The sequence below is a fragment of the Camelus bactrianus genome, chromosome 9 (assembly GCF_048773025.1).
Source record: "Camelus bactrianus isolate YW-2024 breed Bactrian camel chromosome 9, ASM4877302v1, whole genome shotgun sequence".
Lineage (NCBI taxonomy): Eukaryota > Metazoa > Chordata > Mammalia > Artiodactyla > Camelidae > Camelus > Camelus bactrianus.
Genome location: NC_133547.1, coordinates 59,401,870 through 59,417,211, shown reverse-complemented (window position 1 = coordinate 59,417,211; position 15,342 = coordinate 59,401,870). Strand labels below are relative to the sequence as shown.

General features: G+C 44.9%; 1 long non-coding RNA gene across 1 annotated transcript; it reads right to left on the bottom strand.

The window, feature by feature from the left end:
* Nucleotides 1–590: 590 nt before the first annotated feature.
* On the bottom strand, nt 591–14,764 carry LOC141578757 (uncharacterized). The gene is made up of 3 exons (XR_012509414.1): nt 14,667–14,764; nt 4,768–4,909; nt 591–2,377 (listed from the first exon to the last, which is right to left on the bottom strand). It is a non-coding gene; the product is annotated as an uncharacterized LOC141578757 (long non-coding RNA).
* Nucleotides 14,765–15,342: the final 578 nt, after the last annotated feature.

Genomic DNA, 15,342 nt, shown 5'->3' with positions numbered 1-15,342 from the left:
ATAAAAAATTCACTTGAGGGCATTTTCCCTCTTGGTGTTCTTGGCTTAGAGAGAGAGAGTCTTGAGGACAGGTCAGGTTACTGCTTCTTAGCTCCTGTTACACAGTTTCTGTATAATATGATGCACACCTGTAATGAGTGGTGATAAGGCTCAAAAACAGGAAATATGGTTTCCTGTCATCACTTCAGGCTTTCAGGTGGGGCTGTAAGATTCCCGATCTTGGGTGTTTGTCGAGGAATTGCGTGGACATTGATCTCTTAATGGTAGACGATGAGTTAATTTATCTCCAAACCCTTCCAATTTGGCAGAGGAGGAGTTATTCATCAAACTCATTCTGGGCATTGCATATTCTATTATTTATCATTAACATATAAATGAAAGTGTGAACCTCTTACTGGAGAAACTGGCCTACAGACAAGAGAAAAGAATGGAGTGGTTGGTGGGATGCAGCAGCCCCTGGAGGATTCAGAGAACTTCCATCCCAGGAGCCCAGGGTCAATCCTGGCAGAGGATGAAAGAATAAATAAATAAATACTGGAGTTGAAGGGAAGAGTGTGTCCAGAAGACAAGTGGGTTGAGGTTGGCTCTGGTATTAGAATAGGAAAGGTTAGGAGTTAGATTCCTTCCTTTACGCCTCCATTCAGCAAATGTTTCTGGTGCTGGATCGGGATACACAGACCTAACCCTGGCCGCAGGTAAACAAATAATATGTAGTGACAAGTGGGAAAAAGTGCTGTGAGGGGAACAAATAGGCTATTACAGGAGAAAATAATGAGACTGGGTGTTAAAGGGATGGGAACCTATTTGAATGGGCTGGTTAGACATGATCTCTAAGGAGCTAATGTTGAAACTCAAACTTGAAGGCTAAGAAAGAACCAGCCTTACAGAGAGACAGAGACAAACGACAGGTGTTTGTGACGGCCTCCAAGCAGGGAAGTCCTTGGCAAATTCAAGAAAGGAAACAGAATGGTGCGTCCATTTACTGAGCCCCTATCATGGTCAGACCCCAGTTTAGGCACCTGCTGTTCATGAAAACATTTACTCCTCCCAAACCCACGAGTAGGCAAAGTGTCATTCGCACTTTACTGGTAAGGAAAGGGAGGCCAGCGTGTCTGGAACATCAAGGACCAAAGAGAGATGGCTCACTATGAAGCTGGAGAAGTAGGCGGGAGCCAGCCAGGTTCTCAGCAAAGAAATGGGATTAATCTGGTTTGGGTTTTCCAGTGATCTCTCTGGCCACTCACTGACGAGTGGACTGAAATAGGGCAAAAGAGGAAGCAGAGGGACCACTTAGAAGGCATTTTGGGTTCCAGGCAAGCATAGGTGTGGTTGGGCCAGGAAGGCGGTGGAGGAGACAGCGGGAAGTGGGAGGTTGGAGGCATGTTTTGGCTGTGTGCAGATTTCAGAGGCAGCCACACAGTAAGGACACAGAAAGAAAACACATGGACTCAAACCTCTTACTGGCTGCTCTCTACCGTGACAGAGAGGGAAGAGAGAGAGAGTTGGGAGGTAAACTCAGAAACTTGAAGATTTTCAGGCACCTAACCAGGATCCTGCCCTGCTGTCAACCCACGACTTAAATACCCATGCCCTGCATGTTGTGGTTTGGCTGCCCTGATTCCTTCCTTGTTTTTTTTGTTTTGTTTTTTTTTTTTTTGTCAAATGGGCACACACACACACACCCCTACGTGCACCCCTCCTGATCCAGTGAGCACTTAGAAACAGCCAACAAGTACGGCTTCCTTCTGGGACCAGAGAAGTCTCCATGCAGAGGAGAGAGATCTGCTCTACCCAGAAACTGCAGTCAGAAGAAAAGAGAGAGAAACAAAAAAAGAAGACTAAAACGTGAAGACAGCCCACCTGGGGGAAACTTGTCTCGATAACCTCAAGCCAATCATTAACTCTGCCCAAGGCCTTCAGGACACTCACACATTTGGGAATTTTAGGAGCCCGGAAACTCAGAGCAAAGTTTATTTTCAGAACAAGGCCTGAAGAAGGAAGCAAAGGATAAACAGGGACCAAATGTTTTAATTATTTGAAACGCTTTCCACCCCAACACCATTCCCCAAATCTTGAAAAGAGCGGCCAGGAGGGTTTGTGGGAGAGCGTTTTCCTCCAGCTCTCGGCCATCCAGTCTTGACAGCCCCACGCACCCCCTTCCAGGCCAGCTCCTTAATGGGAACGGCCGGGTGTACCCCTGGCTGTCTGGTGACCGTGGCCACAACTGGGTGTCGCAGCTGGTGAGTTTTCCGGGTGGCCGTCTGGAACCGTCCTCAGCTTCAGAACAGTAGCCACAGTGGGTTCTCCAGGGACCGCCTCTGAGTTTCAGGCACTACAGTTCTTCATCTGGGTTTTATAGAGAACAGGGGTCTTGACCCTGGAATGGAAGAGAGCACAGCCTTGTTAGCAAACTGTCCAGGGAAAAGTTTAAGGCAAACGAATGTGGTGCAAGAGAGGGAAGCCGGGAAGGGCTGAGGGAACACAGGCCCTTCACCCTGCCTGGGCCCCCACGGACTCCCCGGGCGTAGCCTGCAGAGCAGCAAATCAAGTCCAGACATCTCAGGGAGAGCCAGAGGAGAGGACAAACGTGTCGGGGAAAAAATAACTGCTAATATGATCAAATGCAAGTGGATACGACAGGCCCATCGAAGATCTCAGGAAACACAGTTCTGTCAGAGTACAAAAGTCCTTCAGTGTGAGGTAATGAGGCGCGTCTAATTATATTTAAGAAAGAAACAGCAAGAAACGCTTTCCAAGTCTTCCCCCTCTTTCTTCCCTGACCAACCAGACCAAATCCCAGACCGAGAGACACCGTGATTGCAGAGAAAGTGAGGAATTTCCAAGAGCATCACGGGAAACAAGGTTGTGATTTTCCCAGAACTGAGAAAAGCTATCACACAAACCCTTCCCCGCCTGCTCCCTCTCCCCTTCCCAAAAAAACTCCCATCAGGAAACAGCAGGGGGAGGAAGAAAAAAAAACCAAACAAAACAAAACACAGGCAGCCCCACCATGAGAAATCAAGGCAGTCGAAATGACATTTGACACCGCCAGGCCACAGCTGAAGAACAAGGGAAAAGTTTTAGGGTGACTGTCACTGACCCATAGTCTCTCCCTCCGAACCTTGCTCTCCAACATATGTTTCTCATTTCCTTGCTTATAGCTGGTCCAAGCTAATGATATGTGTTTTGGCCGGGATCCCGTGCTTGGCATACAGCCGGGCTTGTTCTCATTGTCCGGGCTACTTACAGAAACCTCTTTCTCTGTCTCTTTCTCTCCCTCAAAAAAACCGGCTTTAAAGAACAGTAAATATGCAAAACAGCCCCCCGCGCTCTATACAGCTACCATCTTGAACATGGCCCCTCTACCCTAACACACCCCATCAATAAAGGCCTAAAGAGACTGTCCACGGGTGAGGGGTATGTTCAACACAAAAGCAGTGGAAATTCAAACAAATTGGCCCATTAGAGTCTCACACGGCTATAAATACAGCTCAGCTCGGGCTATTTTGAGGGACGGTGGCATGGGAAAGTTCGGCCTGGAATCTTGAGTTTGTCAGAGGAGACAGATCTCTCCCAAGACATGGGAAGAAGACGAAGTGCTCGGCGGGCCCCGAAGAAGGAGGGCATGGATTCTGGTCAGTTCCAGGGCAAGGCCAAAAGTGGACGAGGGGACACATCCAGGCCTCAACCCTGTTCTTCAGGGCTGCTGGCCTCCCCGTTGGAGGCGTGGGCTCTGGTGTCACTCAGAGCGTTCCTAGCCTCTGAAAAAGCTGAATATGCCCTTCTGCTCCTCAGAGGTCAGTGGGCCAGTGCAGTCTTCCTGCAGGAGTGGGCAGGCTAGTGGAGGAGGGGTGGGAACAGGAGTGGCTGCGCGAATCTGGGCAGGCCCCAGGCTGCAAGCGGCATCTCCGGCTGACCCGAAAGGGAGTCCTGAAAAGCCCACTTACGCGGAGCAGACCCCAAAGTGTGGTGCCCGTCACATATATAAAATGAGGGCACAGTCACACAGTGGATTTCAGGAAATTGGGACCCAGGCAGGCATGTTAGCAAAATAAGGAGGCATATGCAAATATCAAAAACTGTTCCACATTTCCCCTCGGGGTGTGTCAACAGAAGGCAGTTAACTACTAACAATTAGGTGGGAGTGAACAGACTACTTCCGCCTTGTGTACCTGCCCCTTTTTTTGGGAGCATAGACCGCGCCCCTTTGCCGTCTCACTGCTGGGCCTGTTCGGCCTCTGTTAGTGGACCCCTTATCAATTCCAGTTCAGAAAGCACACCCAGGACAGCTCTGGATTTACTCATTCAGTTAATAAGTTTGAGCACCTACTGTATATACCAGGCACTCTCCGAGTCCTGGGGTCACCCAGACACAGCCCTGACTGCCAGGATTTTCAACCCCATGGATGCACTGAATCCATTCCTGACCCTGGATCTTTTCTTGACTGCACATCCCAGCTTGCCTGGGACAGCCCAGTTTATATCTAATGTCACGGCGTAATTATTTTCTTTTAACTCTCCCAAGTGTCCCAGTTTGGATGATAAATTATGGTTACTCTACCTAGAGTTCCTCCTTTAAACGTGCTGTTTTTGGTCTGAAATCTAATACACAGAGAGAAAAGTGCAAAGAGACAGCGTCCTCTGTTTTAGAGGCTCTTTGTGAAAGTCAAGAGAGGATTCCCAAATTATCAAGAAAATGGCTTTAGCAGATTAAATTTTAATTAGTTCAAGAACAGGCTCCACTGCACTCTGGGCTTGAATCCTTACCGCATGCTGTAGTCGGTTCTGTCGCCGCAGACCTTGTCTGTTCTGGATTTTCCATGACGCGTCTGTAACCTCAAAGCGACTGTCCTCTTCCACCCAGCCTAGGGACCTCCGGGGCACGTGAGGGCACTTGTCCCCATACAGCCTGGAGGGGAAGAGCCCATTCAGGTTGCCATGACAACACCCTTTCCTGAAAGTCTCTGACTGACACTTCCTGGGGAGACGGGAAGTAAGGACAGGAAGACACCAAGGTCACTCTCTTCCCATGTCCAGCTCTCCCCACCTCCCAGACTTGTCTGATATTTGACCATTCCCATCAGCTTTTTGTCCTGGGGGGTAAAAGCAACCCACTGTTTCTGTCCCGCCTCTTCATGACTAGCGAGTGGCGCCTTCAAATAGTTCAATAGCATGCCACGTAGAAGTACCAAGCAAGCGAAAGATGCTTCAGAAAGTTAGGCAGCTGATTCCAAAGTGAAAAATAAACAATGGATGGACTGTCTGCACCTGTGTAATCAATGTTATTATGACATTAATAATCATTCAGCCGATGTTGTTGAACACTTTCCAGGTGCCAGGCACTGGGCTAGAGATTACAGGTAGAGTATTGAACAAAATGGATATGGTCCCTGCCTTCTTGGAGCTTATAGTGCCCTGAGGGAGACAGAAAGGAGAGGGCTAACCCCATAATAAATGCATAACTCCAGATCGTGGTGAGTACTACAAAGGAAAAGCACAGAGTGTAAGAGAAAGTACAACCAGAGGACCTAACTTATATTTGGGTGAGTCAGGGAAAGCCCCCTGAGAAAGCAACTTGAATGAAGGATCTGAACAATGAATAGGAAGTAGGCAAAGAAGTCCATTTATATTGAGTCCAAAAGTCTCCACCATATTGGGCATAATCTTTATGCTTTCCTGAAATATTTCACTTCGAGGCTGGAAGAGTTTTGGAAGTATGAGCTTCAAACCTACATATTGATAACCCACATCAAAAATAATGCATTGGTAATGATCCCTCACTTCTAGATTGTTAGTTGTGTGTGAAGTTCCTGGCACAATCCTTGAAATGTAGAAAGTACTGAGAATGTGGCATTCACCTCTCTGGAACTGTCTTAGCAAACATGGTCTCTCACATTTAAATCCCCAGCACCTAGCATGACTCAAAGTATTGCTACCATGTAGTAGTTGTATGTATTAAGTGCTCAGTATACGTGGAAGGAATAAAGGAATCAATGAAAAAATGAATTAACTTTCATGTGATGGCTTCCATGGATCGGGCACCGTGCCAGCTACTTTCACAAATATCCTCTCATTTCAACACCATAACATTATTGCACCCATCTCAAGGCTGGGACTATAAGGGGCTAAACTAAACAATAGCTCTGAAAATAAGTATAAAATATAACCCTCATGACATTTGAAGGAGCAGATAAAAGGAGAAAGTGCATTTTCAGGAGCATCTTGGTGAAACAAAAGAAGATGCAAGCCAATGAAACGGAAAGGTACATATGCTCCAAAGAGTCATGGCAGCAGGACAAGAGAGAAGTTTTAAAGGAAGAGGAGGTGTGAGGCGCGATGGATGGGCAGTGTTGCTGAAACCTGGAGAACAGTGGGAGCTCCTGAAACAGTTCACAGAATGTTTTGTAGATGAAGATGATGCAACCGGATTCTGTCAGCCCTGGGACGTGTGTTGGATACACCCCCAGAAGTCTGGAGGTGGGGAAATTGGGTTTGGAGAGAATGGAGTTAAGAAAATTCGGGCTCAGTGGAACATTTAAATGCCGAGCAGCTTCAGAAATGATGATGGTAAACGGCTGGCATTTAGGGGGCAGATGGTGACAGGGCCCATTTTCTGAAACAAAGTTATCAAGGGGAAGTAGGAACTCCAGAAGTAGCTCCAAATCTCACAGATTTAAGAAAGGACATTGGATAAGGAAGGAAACTAAGCGGATGATTTTTTTTTAAGAGGTTCCTCCAGTCTTAAAGAGGCAAGTCTCCCCTTGAATGACTTAGACAAAAGAAAGTTTGAACGATGGCAGTGGCAAACAGTCGCTTTAAGGTCTGAAATCTCTACTTTTTAAAACCATTCACATTAAACTAGGGATGAATGGAAAAGGGAAATGTCTGAAAAGGTTCAGGGAGTTACAGAAAAAAACCCAAAGGCAAAAATAATTGCCCCTTGCAGAGCTGTGATGTTCCAGAGGATTTTCTGCAGAAATAGACATAGGTTTACTCTTGGTGCTCTTCTGTTAAAATCCTGAGTTCCCTGAGATGGAGACAAGTTCCATAATTGTTCTAGCTTTATTGTTTTTCTTCCACAAACGTATTTGTGAAAGTGCCATAAAATTGTCTTACCCAACATTCTCATTTTCAGGAAATTTGATACGTATTAGATGGGGAGAAATTTTTTCCCCCCGATTCCACAGCCTCTTGGCACAAGTTCAGTACTGAAATGGTTAAAATATCAGCACATTTCACTAGTCTTGGGTTACTCATAAACATTCAGCAAAGCAATTTCACTCAATCGCACATATTAACTGCTTAAGTTCTTCTCTCTGAGGATGTGGACTGTTATTTTATGCCAAAAGTCCTGTAATTAAGTTTGACATAAGCGCATGGATTAAATATGTGGTTGGGGGGGCGGGTGGAGACGCGGAATGGAAGGTTTTCTCTCGACTTCTTGCCATATGGAGACTGTAACCAAATAATGTGCAAAAATTTTTAAAGGGAATTTCCAATCTTATTACTCAGAGTTGTTTATCAGGTAAGTCATAAGGCCAGTATAGTTACAAAACCAGTTTTTCTTTTCCCCCATTTAGCAATAAGAGCAACAACAAAACATTACCCGCACAGCAGCCCCAGACCCTCAAACGAGAGTCTTTATAAGGCAGAGAACAGTACAGTTACTAAAAGTTCTTCCAATGGGCAAGTGACTGTGGCTATAGTTTGGAGCTAATGTATCAGACTGATCTAACTCGGGGTTATATTTTAAATGCTAAAACCATGATGAGAGTGCTGTGAATTGCATTGCTTTGTCTATTACATTAAGGTATGCAGCATTCGAGGTACTTCGTTCTAAGGGGACTTTTATCGTGTCCAGATTTTTCCTGTCTGAAGGGTCCTCAGGTGACTCTGAAAAGGCCTGAATCACTTAAGCAGCATAATAACAAATCTACTTTCAATTTCTGGCCATATTCATGAAGGTTTCTTGTGGTTTGAGAGAGGAATGCTCTTGTTCCTCCCTTCCTAAAAACAGCTGAAAATAGCTTTTTCAAATGTTTGAAAGAGAAAACATCCTCCTTGAGTTTCCCCCAAATCGGAGGGAGCATACAGGAGATTAACCCTCCAAAGGAAGTTGGGCCACAGGCCCCCTCCCTTCTTCCCTCCTGGTGAATTTGCTCCAAAGCTCTTGCCCAGTTCCAGGTCTTTCTCTTCATTGGTTTACCTGAGTTGATTGCCTTCTTGGTGGCTTCATCCTTCTATAAGTTCTTTAAGTATCAAGAAACGTCATCCAAATCACTGCCAGGCTCAAATTCTTTGTACTTTGTATGTCACGGTGAAAAATGTCATCACAACCTTTCCCAGCTACCTTCTGACTTGTCTCCATTTCTCTAAACTCGACTCTGAATCTTTTCCTTTTGGAGAGCCGCAGTCAAGGCTGCTCATAATGTTGGAAGCCCCGTAAATCTCCGCATTGCACTGACTTGTAGAGTGGGCTCCCGACCACTTTAGCATGGCCATTTTTAGTTTATAATAAGTAGCTCAAACTGAGTGCAGGGTTGAGATAAAGCCTTGAAATCTGCTGCACAGGAGTGAGAATAATTTACTTAGGCTCAATAACCGCCCTCTGTATTCCCCGTAAGTTGGGACAATACCTCCCTCATTCATGGTTCAAAAACCCATCCCAAGCCCTTCGGTAATATTCTTGTTTCTTAGTTTATCTTTCTTGTCTTATAACTTATATTTCTGCTCATTAAATTACGTAAGCCTGTTACGAGGCCCACAGCTTTAACGTCTTCCAGGCATTCTGAATGGTACTAGACTCTTCTTTATTATCCCCAGTCTGGCACAAAGTATAATCACCTTCAACACTACTATCCATGTCATTGTTGGAAATTGTCTTGTTCTCTTAAATGGCTTTCACTTTTTCCTTACTATCTTAGGTAGTTCCTTTTTGTTCCCAAACCTTACTCTCTAGAGGGTTCCATTCATCAGATTTTCCCAAGAGAAGTAATGAAAGGCAAAGGCCCGCCCCAGAGCTGGGTTCTTACTTTGGCCATGAGGGGTAGGGAGAAAAGACTCTAGTGGGTCACCACTCGCCGAGTCTAGTCCAGTGACTTGAAATTAATGGGACTGATCCAGGTCACTCTGAGAGAGGTGGGCACATTCCTCTTTCTAACCACGTCTGGCTGCATTTTTCACGGACCCAAGTCTGCCATTTTATTCTGAGCATTTTTTGGTTCCAGTCTCCTTGAGCATGATTCAGAATTACATACCCCATGCTCGCTGGTGAGTGGTGGTATGTAATAGTGCAGTCAATAAGAATGCAAGCTCTGAAACCTGACCACCTGGGTTCAAATCTCAGCTCAGACATTTATTAACTGTCTGACCTCAAGCGTACTAACTTAACCCTCATGACTCATTTGCCTTATCTGTACAATAGGGAATAATAGTACCTTCATCTTGGGGTCATTGCAAGGATTGAACACATAAAGGGTTAGTGCTTGGCCCATGGTAAGTCTTCATTCAGTGTTGGCTACATTCCAAATTTTCTGAGGAGTACCAGCAGCCCCTTTGCTGTTTTTGGTTGAGATAAACTGGTCCTTCAAAGACTGAAATTGCTCAAGCTCTCAAGGAGATGAGTGATGAGTACACCCATGTCTTCAGGTTGCACTTGACTTGGCAACATTTAAGCACAATCTTACGTCAAAACTGATAGTCATCCCCTGACTCAACCTCTGACAGCCTAGTATTATTTGGGGACACAGAGGCTCAGGAAATGGAAACATTGGTGTAAAAATTAATCAAACAATTTTATTTCAAAATTCTTACTGTTTCCTTATTGCTGCCCATAGACAGCAATTGCAGAGTTCTTCTGCAGTTTCCCTGGAGAAACAAGACCCTTGCTAGGGTCTCAGGGTGGACTATCAGCTCTGTGACCTCCAGACAGACTTTCAGCCAACCTCCTGACCCTTAGCTGCCGAACTGGGCTGCTTCACCACCGTGCCTACCTCACAAGACTTTTGCAAGCAACAAAGTAAAAATGTTTGAAAATACAATCATTGTTATTATGAAATACATAGCCTCTATTAAATTATCTTGAAATCAGAAATAATACTTTTTAAAAATTAATTTATTTCCTTATATTTATACAGAATGTTGCTACATACCCTTGGGGCACCCCATCTCTCCCATCTCACTGTCCTAGTTCTGCCCTTTTCTAATGCCCAAATTAAGCCTCACTTCCTCTAAAAAGCCAGCCCTGCACATACACACACAAACACATTAAACTTTCACTCTTTTGAACTGTTAGCTCACTTACTACTGTCGTTTTTCACTTGCTTTGGTATTTAATCATCAGTTGCAGAAAATGCAGACTTTTTCTATAAAGGTCCAGAGAGTAAATATTTTAGGCTTTTGGGGCCATACTGTCTCCATCACAACTGCTCAGCTCTGCTTACTGCAGCCCTTATAGCAGCACCTTAGACAGTACGTGAGCAAATGAGCATGACTGTATTTCAATAAAACTTTATTTACAAAACTGGTGAGCCCCAGGGACTGTAATTTGCAATTCCCACTCAATAGCCTGGCTTTGTTGTTGAAACCTTTATTTGTGCCTTTTTTAATCTACTCTATTAGATTGTCAGGACCTCAAAGAAGAGCATCTCTATTCAGTGTTTGTAATGCCCTGTTCCTCATTCCTCTCAAGCCCAGCACCTGGCTCAGTGCGTACACATTGGATTAAACTGCCTCATGGAAAAATTGTATATTTTTTGAGTGTGAATAGATGAGCTTAGGCAACCAAGCCAGGCCAAATGCCCTGAAGAATTAAATCAGGGAAAAGAGACACGTAGTCCTTACAGAATGAGAGGCGGCCACCTGCACGTCAAATACATGAATGTAGGAGAAGTGCTGCCCACAGAGCACTGTCAAATCCCGAGGGAAAAGCTGTGGAAAACACCTGAGGACCACATGTTCCTGGAATCTGAGCTCTGGGCATGAACGATGCCGTGGAAGACCAGGAAGATGGGCAGCCTGAGTCTTTCCTGAGGCCGTGGTCACAGCTGAGTTCACAGATGTTCTCTAGTGGCCACTCACTGTCATTCTAGAATTTAGAAAGATTTTACTATGGTTTCCAATTTACATTCATCTGAAAATTACTTTTATTTGTGGAAATATGACACACCAGGGACAGAAGTTTCAAATTTTTGTGAACATAAAAATCCCCTGGGGAAGGTTGTTTCCCATGCAGATTCCTGGGCCTTAGCCCAGAAAGGCAAATTTAGTAGGTCTTAGAAGGAGCCTAGGAGACAGTATGTACCAAACACCCGCTGTCACACTGTGCAAGGACGCAGGAACCAGACTTTGAGAAGTACTGCTCTCAAACGTTGGAAACCAATGCATTGCTGGCTGTATCCTGAGCACCAGCCTTAACCCTGGCACTGTCTAGGCACTTTGGGGGCTACATAGACATATAGCCTCGCCCACAAGGAGCACATAATCAAGTCTGGAAGACACCAGCATGATGACTAACTGAACACACTGGCTGGACCGCTCCATGGGCCCAGGTGGTGGAGAACTTTATGGAAGAAAAGTGCCACTCAGGCCCAACCTTAAAAGGTAACTGTGACTGCAGAGGGGAAAACATAAGAATCCTGAACAGGCAAAGAGGGAGATTTGTCTCAGAGCAGTTGGCTATAGTGTGTTTACATGAGGAATGAAGAGGCCCAGTTGGTGAAGCAGAGTGAGGCCAAGTTCTGGAAGGCACTAGAGGCCTGGCCAAGGAGCTGGGGCTTTGCCCACCAAGTGTGGGAACCCACTGAGAACTTTTGGACAGGAGATTGGCGAGCTGAGGTCAGTGCTGTGAAAGGATTAATCCGATAATAAGTCACTGGGAGCATTTTTGTAATGAAGTGACGCGTAAACAATGAAGCACCAGCGTGGCAGAAGTAGAGACCGGAATGGATTGGAACGGGAGGGAGACTAGAGGAGGGAGAACCATCGGAGCGTCTGGGATTGGCCCCCACAGCAGAATAAGCATGACAGGACAGAACTCCCATTTTCCTTAATACCTGTTTTCCTTAAAAGGGAAAAGCAATACTAATATCCTTTCTTTCCTACACTCATGATAAGAGAGGTGCTAACTTGAAAGAGGCCCTCAGGGAGCGAGGCATGAGGGACAGGAAGACAGCCGCCAGGGATTAGAGAAAATGCTGGTGGGATTTGGAAGAGCAGGGGGTGGAAGACCGCCTGTGCCCAGCCCTGTTTGGAGTTCTCACCCTCAGGGCCTCGTTTATGATCACTAGGAGAAGAAACATTGTTTCCCAGGAAATTAGTCCGCAAGGACATTAGAAACAGCCTTTCCAGTGATCACAAGGACGACTCAGGAAAACTTAGTAAGACACTTACCCAGATAGGGCGAGTTGTCATTGTGTAACAGTTGATAATCGTATACCCTGTGCTTTAGCATTTCTGGACCCCTTGGGATCAAGGAACTGAAAGATGAGTTAACATATTAGATATGATGGCCTTAACATATAAGGAAAGATGTCCCTAATAATGGAGTTTAAAGGAGAAAAATAACAAGCTTGGTCATCGTTTGATTCAGAGCTTTTGCCATGTATGTAACGAACCACCCCCAAAATCGAGTAGCTTCAAACAGTCAGTCGTTTCTCATACCTCTGCGGGTGGACTGGACGGGGCACCTGTTCTGAGTCGGACTGAAATGGACCGACAAGAATGGCCTCACTCTCACAGCTGGCAGCGGGCTCCCAGGCAGCTGAAGGGATGTTCCCCGCCCTCAGCAGGCTAGCCCGAGCTTCTCCACGTGGTGGCCTTGGGCTTTCAAAGGGCAATTGTCTCGATGCACAAGTTTTTTCAAGCCTCTGCTTGTGTCGCATTTGCGATTGTCCCTGTGGCCAAAGAAAGCCACCCAGCCAGCCCACAATCTGTGAAGACACTGCTCAAGAGCACAGATAAAAGGGGAGGTGGGGATGTAGAACCATTTTTACTACCCCAGCAGTGTGTGTCTAATACATCATGCACCCCTACAGGAAGTGACAATTTTCTGCTTAAAAGATCTGAAAGGAGATGGGTCGAAGTTGGGCTTATGCTATACTTGTCTGCGTGTGAATGTTTGAAATATTGTGAAAGAAATTCATAAATATATATTACTGATTTTTAAGAGTCTTAAAAGGGAGGAGAAAGAGAAGGAAGGAAGGGAGGGAGGGAAGAAGGAAGAGAAAGAGGGAGGAAAGAGGAAAGAAAGGAGGAAGGGAAGAAGGAAAGAGAAAGCTCTCTTTGCTGGCATAGCCAATCTCATGACTTTGCATTGGCAGGACACTACCAGCCTTATAAAGACCCTAAACTTAGGTTGTCATCACTTGTCTTATAAAATAGCCTCCTCTCTCCCGATCTCCTGCGCGGGTCAGATTTCTGCCTGTGTGGAGGTGCTCAGTGGTATATGTCTAGGACCCTGTCAGAGAGCAGAAGCCCAAGTTTCCATTCCAGTGGTAAATGCTTGGACTGCAGACTCGGCCTTGGAAAGACCGAAGATGCAAACCAGCAACGCCCCGTTCTCAGGCCATAATTAATGTGCTATTTTTTTTTCAATCAACAAAGGATTACTAAAATACTGCATGATTTCCTTCAAAAATGTGACCCTCCCTTTCCTGTCTCATTTTTCTTTTCCTGGATCTGAACGTGGTTTCCATTGGCCTCATGAAAAAAGTTATTTCTGTTCATTTTCCTCAACTCATCTCTCAATCCCTTGATCTCAAGGGGTCCAGAAATGCTAAAGCCAACTGTTAGAGGAAATTTAGGGGGCTGCTTCTCTCACTCAGGGCTCTTCTCTAAAACACTTCTCCTTCTCCTCCTTGTGAAGCCAGTGGCTTCCTCTGCATCCCACAGCAAACCTCATGGTGTTATAAAAAGCCAACTAACTAAATAATGCCATAGGAATCTTAATGACTAGGGTCATTTGGCCAACAACATTACACAGTTTTTCCTCTCAGAATTCAAGCATTTAAAATTACAAATATCCCATCCAATTCAAATTTAATTACCACTGTTCAAACTTTAAGAAGTTTCTCATTTTCAATTATATAAAGTTGGAAATAATGAACTACTGCTGAAAAAACGGTGAGTTGATTCCTTTTTTAAGGGAGCGCAGGAAAGTGGTATAATTGTTCTCTCTTCCTGACAAAGGAATGTTACTGTTGCCTGGCCATTTCTTTGCCAAACTTCCCTAAATCACCCGGGTCAATGTCTCCACATTTATCATCAAGCAAGGATGAAGTTAACCTCTGATGAGTCCTATGTGTGATTCAGAAATAGGGACCATTGTTTCCAGAATGAAAGTCCCTTTCTGAGAGCTTAGCTGATTCAAGCTTTGACAATGGCAGAGGGCATTTTAAGTAAGAACTGGCATGGGAAATCCAGGACCTAACAGTTGCCATTAACCCACACTTGGAGCTACTTCTTCACCATCTGTTGGGTGAGGAACCGGGGATGCAGCACCTTAGTGGCTTCTAAAGGATCCCATTCACGACTTGTGCCCCTTCCTGTGAAAGGCTAGACTTTAGAGTCGGGCACATCTGACCATGCTTTAGAAACAAGGCTTCTGTGAAGGCAGGGTCCCAAGCAAAATCTTCCTTCAAGAGAGCCCTAACCTACTGGGTAGATACCTCCTTGAGATGATGATGGATTCATGGTAGCAGTTCTTTGAAGATCCATTTCAGTATGCTTTGCGATCTAGTCCATTGTCTCTAATGATCATCTCTGAGAAGGAAAAAACACAGTTTTTCTTTTAGTACCCCAAATCATTTCTTTAAATGGGACCTCCTCACCTGCCTCTCAAGTAGTTCTTAGAATGAGCCTGACTTTTGCATTACCAGAAAAGAAAGTTACATATAAATAAATATACGTATCTATTTGTATATGTATATATACTTTATATAATAGTATAATGACATGTATCTACAGTGTGTGTGTATGTGTATCATTATTTCACTAGCTTCTCTTTGAAATGGACTGCATCTTGTCATCACTGGCAGTTCTGTTTTCAGAAAGTTGAGAGGTTGGGGTGAAGAGTTTATTTCCACTCAGCTTCCTCTTGGGAAACCAGAGTCCCTGTGTCTAGGAGATTCTCCCAGTTTCACGAAGGAATTACCATCCTTTCTATTGACCACTAAAACCTAAAGCCCAAAGGATTATTTACTCTTAAATGTGTGCTGTTTTGGGTTTGGAAAGTGGAACTGTTTCTAAGGGTATATGTGCCAACTGAAAATAAAAAATCCTTTATCTTCATGCTGGAATTCTGTTGATCCTTCTTCATTTCCACAAGCTTGCCTTTTTTTTTTT